The sequence below is a fragment of the Fringilla coelebs genome (assembly GCF_963513975.1).
Source record: "Fringilla coelebs genome assembly, chromosome: 4".
Taxonomy (NCBI): Eukaryota; Metazoa; Chordata; class Aves; order Passeriformes; family Fringillidae; genus Fringilla; species Fringilla coelebs.
In genome coordinates, this window is record NC_140032.1 from 13,402,081 (window position 1) to 13,407,683 (window position 5,603).

Sequence of the window (5,603 nt, forward strand, 5' to 3'; positions counted from 1 at the left end):
TAAGGAGGATAAATACTTTTATGGACTTAATCTTTATATCATAGCCATCACAGTCACATTTATGTGATTTATAAAATACTCTGCAGTAATCATAAAAAATTAAAAATTCCAGTCTGTGAAAAAAATTTATTCCTATGAATTATTCCCTGCAGTTAACAGCAAATACTTGTTTGTATTGAGAACTGTGCCCTCACTTCTACGAGAAGCTGGAAAGCTCTGAACCTTTATTGTTAATCTACTGATTCATGGTAGGAGGGAGGTCTGAAAACAAGGAAAGAAATGGAAAATGGGTTCTGTTTCCATGAAATCAGTGTGGTGTCAGCCAGCTGGTGCAGAGGACTGAAGGGAGCCATTCCTGACACACAAGAACCTCTCCCTCCACCACAAGTGCCTTGCTCATAAGACAGGCGCTCAAAACCTGCATGTGATGCAAAGGAAATCTGAATTTTTAAAACAACAGATGTTTTTAGGGTGCTGAAGAAAAGAGAAACCACATTTTCTTTTCTGAGGTTATGCTCTGAACGAAGCAGTTTCAAGTGCGATCTGCTTAGCGTGGCCTCCGGCACAGCTGGCGCCTGGCTGTGGCTTGGGCAGATGTGGCCACGAGAGCTGCTGGGGGCTTTGCTGTCTGAGCTGCACCCAGGTCACAGCTTAGGGACCCAATATTGAGCTGGAGAAATCCAATCTAAATTCATACAGTTTTTCCAGAGGCACTGGTAATTGCATAGCAGAGATGAGCCTTGAGCTTTGTTGCTTCTGAGGAATTGAAGAAGTCTGGTCTGCAGCTCACCTGATGCGGTTTTGAAAATGTCCCATTAATCAAATATTAACCAGGAAGTTCAGTGTACTTGCTTTTGCCCTCTGACCTTGTTTTTCCAATCTGAAAGGTTTTCTTTAAGATTCAAAATCGAAGTTTCTAGCCTTTGGCCTTGACCTTTTGCTTTCTTTGTTGACTTGATATAATTAGTCTCCTTTGGTGAGCAGAAGCTCCTGACATGGAGCTTGCTGCTCAGGTACCTTATTGTCACCAGATCTGGAACTACCTCAAGCTACACTTAAATTACATTATTTCTCTGCCCAAAGGGAATCTTATAGGTCTTGTTGTTGTTAGTTGTGGTTTTTTTCCCAAGCAACATCTCCTTTCTCAACACAAGATTATTCACCAAAACCATAATTTAGAGGACAAGAGTAAATGGATTTTTTAAAAAGCTCTTGGGGATTTTGTTTGAGAATACAAAGTGAGAATGGATCAGTATTAGACATAGAGGTAATGGAGCTTTTTTCTACAAAAGGTTTAATTTTTTGGCTTTTCTAGAAATAAATGCTGAATATTTTCATTGTGAAGAGTGTAGGCATTTGATTTTTATATACTTGCATGTATAGGTTCTTTTATATATATTTAAAAAAACAATTCAATCATATTTGTAAGGTAATTAAATATATTTTTCTCTCTATAAATGTAAAATGTACAAATTCATGCAGAAGAAGCAAGTCAGTTCTTAAAATTTTATTATCTTTCATTGCAAGAATAAAATACTACCACACAATCTTCCCAGATTAAACATCCCAGTGCAAATTTCTTTCAACTAATTTATATTCAAAGCAGTTCTATAAAGATTTGCTAATCAAGCTTTATCTATAAGCATTCTGAGACAGCAAGAAAATAAGAAGACTTAAAAGTTCCTCGAGGTCTCTCAACAATGGATATTAAACAACGCTTTTGTCTTCCTGGATCAGTAAAACAAAGATGCAAACTTCTTCACAGTGTGCAAAGAATTTCTGCTTCATCAGAAGATAAAATGTTTTGCATAATCTCCAAACATTCAACTGAGGTAAGACAGTGTCTGAATGTTAAATGTCTTCTTAGGTAGAAACATTTTCTGTATTAAACAATTACTTTGATAAGTAAAATAATGCCATTCTCTTAAAAAATAGTATGAGCAGATAGGGTTTCGTAGGTAAAATGAGATACAAAAGTGCAAATTCCAGGACCAGCTCAGCAGCCCTGGGAAAAGTGGCAGGATTGAAATTCCTGGCAATAGCAGAGCTCTTGTCTGAGCACGGGAAAGAAAATAGTTGGGTAGAAGGGAAGGAGAGAATTTAAGGAGGAATTTGAGAAACTGACTGAGGGTCCATCAACCCACAAATTTGGTGGTGGTTGAACAAAGCAAGGGAGCAGGAGGAAGTGATGTGGTGGCTGAGGCAGGGATGATAACAGAGGTCAGTAAGTTTTGGAGCGAGCAGGTGAAAGGGGACTGGAAGGGTCAGGATGGGGCTGGGGCAGGGACTGTCCCTAAGGGCTCGTGGGACTCAGGGAGGCCATGCAGAGATGGGTGAGAGGTACATGGGGAAGCTGAGAGAGAAGGGCTGAGAGTCCTGTCCATCTCCCAGGATCCACAGACTCTCCTGCTTTGTGCAGTCCCCTCCTGCCACTCCTGAATACCTCCAGCAGCGCCATTGCATTTATTTTATCATCAAACACATGCAACTCAAGTGTCTGTCTACTGTGTGCAGCAGATGAAGAGCAGTCACACTTATTCCATTGTGGTACAGCTTGGAAAATAACTTCCACAGCAAGACTCTACATCATCCTGCAAGGAGTGCTGTCTCAGGGAGGGGAGAGCAGAGAGGGTTTGCTGTACAGTGGTTTTGCTGTACAGTGGTAGGGCACTTCATAGGTTTCTTCTGCTGGATTGCTGGAAGCAGATCTGTCTTCCAGAAATTTTCTGAAGGTGCCTAATTGAAATCTCAGGTGGAATGGCCCTCAGTATGTCAGTGCTATGATTTCTTTAATCTGTGCAGTTAAGGTGCATAAAGACCAAAGTCAAATTGTGGTGCTGTGTAATAAATGCATATATTCATTGTGAAAAGCTGATCTGTGGTGACTTGTAACATGATGATACAGAGGTGACTCTTAGTGACTCAGGCCTAAATCTGCCAACATGTAAGTACAAGAGATGTGGGGGCTCTACTTTCTGCTAAATGAAAGTATTAGCAATATTCTTTTCAAATACAGATGTACCAAGTTCTGCTATTTTTGCCTGTTGAATAAAGATAGTTTTTTACAGTGATAGAACAGCTGGAATGGGCCTAGGACAGAAAGCTTAACTTCATACATGAATATTTATATATCATGTAGCATCTAATAGGAAAATTTTAGTATATAAGGTAGCAATGCTTGTGCTGTTTTACATCTTTGCAGAATGTGTCTTCTTTTTTTTTTTAATCTTTTAGCAACTTCTTTCAGGATAACCAAGTGATGGTAGCAGCCTGCAGAGATCTGCAAAGCAAACTCCCAAAAGTAAATGTATTGCTTATGCACTGTTCGAAAGAGAGGTGATGATACCTCTGCTCGAATATGTTCCCATGCTAGCACAAACCTGCCCCTCAAATCTGCACTCCTCCTGGACCTGTGCACACCACAGTAGTGCCCCAGGTTTGAGAAGAGGAGACAGTGCCCCTGCTCACCCTTCTGCTCAGCAGCTCTCCTTGGAGGTTGCAGAAGCTTAGTCTGTTTTCAGCAGGATCTCTTAACCACCAGAGTGTGATAGACATTGCAAAGAACTCTCCTTACTGGATGTTTCTCAGTCAAGCTAAATGTCAGCTTCTGAGTGTGCTCAGTAAATCAAGTGGGAGCAGTGCAGGAATACCTGGTCTGCAGGTGCCAGAGCTGGTGGGAAGATGTCTCAGCAAAAATGAAGACCTCTGGGGTGTATGTGATGGCACAGGTTAAGGCATATGAGGGGCAATATTGCCTTAAAAATCATCTGGGTGTGGAGGCAAGATTTTTTCAAGACTGTTGTCCTGCCCTTAGGCACCTAAAGTCCATATAAATGAAAATGTAAGAACTTTAAGGCCTTCTAGGTTACAGATGTATTTGCCCAAGAATACCTGTAGATGTTGCAGATGAATCTGGACCCCAACTGGTCAAGATTTTAAATGCATCATAAGTGTGTATGTACAAAGTGGATGACTTTGTAAATTCGGATAGAACAGGATCATTCCTTCTCACTTGTGAGCATCACCTGGTTCAGCACCTGCTTTAAATTCTCTCACAGTAAGCTGAAGCAAACCTCTGCCTCCCACATGCTGCTGCACTGATTCATGTACAGAGGTTATTAAAACACCCTGGAGCAGGATTTCGCAGCCCTGGGATGCAAAGGGTGCAGCAAAGGATGTAAAATGAGACCATTCTGTGTGATGTGCTCCCCAACTTGAGCTGGCCAAAGGACAGCTTGTGTTACATCAGTGCCTCTTTGCACAGCATTCAGGCTGCCTTGGGGAGCCTGATAGATGCCTTTAACTTCACATTTCTGGGCTGGGAGGTTTATTTTGTGACTCAAAGAGGCACAGCTGACTTTCAGTTGCTTTTTTGAAAGATAGTATGCTTCAGTGCCTTGTGTACAAAAGCAAATGGAATGAACTCACTGATGGCAGCAATGCAAACTTTATAACTTTAATCTACTAGGACAGATCATTCAGTAGTGAAGCTGACTTAAAAGGGGTGGCTGCCATTCTAAATTTGTTTCTCCTCTTCCTCTCCCTTTCCCTTTCCTTCTCCCTTTCCTTCCTCCTCTCCCTCTCCTCTCTTTCCAAGCATATTAGCTGGAGCACTAGAGGCAGTTCTTTGGTACAGGAAAAAATGTTTTTTTCTACTTCATCAGATATGATAAACTGCTCTGAAAGTGTCAAATAATCTCCTTAGGGGCTGCTAATCAGTAGCTGGAAGAAACAAACCTTCCAGATCATTCCTCTAGCCAAGGTCTCGTTTTTCTTTTCTCTGTGCTCCCTTTTCTTTCCAAGATGACTTCTTTTTGGAAACTCTACTTTTCTGCACCACCTCTGCTTTCTAGAACTCCAAGCACCACATAAACATGATCAGCCAAATGGTGACTGGTTTGCACTACTTCATTTCTGGAGGATTTGGGATGTGGCACCTTAGTTCAGTCCAGGTTTTATAAAAATTTATCTGTCTGTACTGGTTTCAGTAGCAGGCTTCTGCTTGAGAGTCAAAAGTTTGGATTCAGATACTGGTTCTCCATATCAGTTTTCTGTGGCCTATTGATGTTCAAATTGAATTTTCTTCTTTCACTTTCAACAGCTAGAAAGGATTCTCTGCTAGGAATTATCCTTCACAAATTCTTTTTCCTTGTGAAGAAACTCCAAATTCAGAGGAGTCTTAATTCTGCCTGTCTCATTCTGTGTTCAAGTCAGCAGCTTCCAGGTCCCATGGAAACACCTCTTTGTGCATTCTTTCTAGTTGGCAAGCAGTGATGCTCTCAGGCCAGACTGGAACTGGGTTTCTGGCTTACCTGCAGCTGACCTGTGACTGAAGTGAGGATGGAACCTTCAGGGTTGTTCTGTCCAGTACTGGAGCCAGCCTATATCCCTTTAGGAACCTGTTCTCCTTTGAGGAAGAGGAGAACACTTCCTGAGCCCTTGGAGCTCTCATGAGTTCTTTGTGTCAGGTTATGAAGTTCCTGCTGCTCTCATCTATTCAGTGAAGTGACTCTGACTGTTGGAGGTGGTGGCACCTGCACCTCCTGCCTGCACTGTGGACTCCAATTGCATCCATCAAGGCTCTGAACAGTGGAAATGTCTTC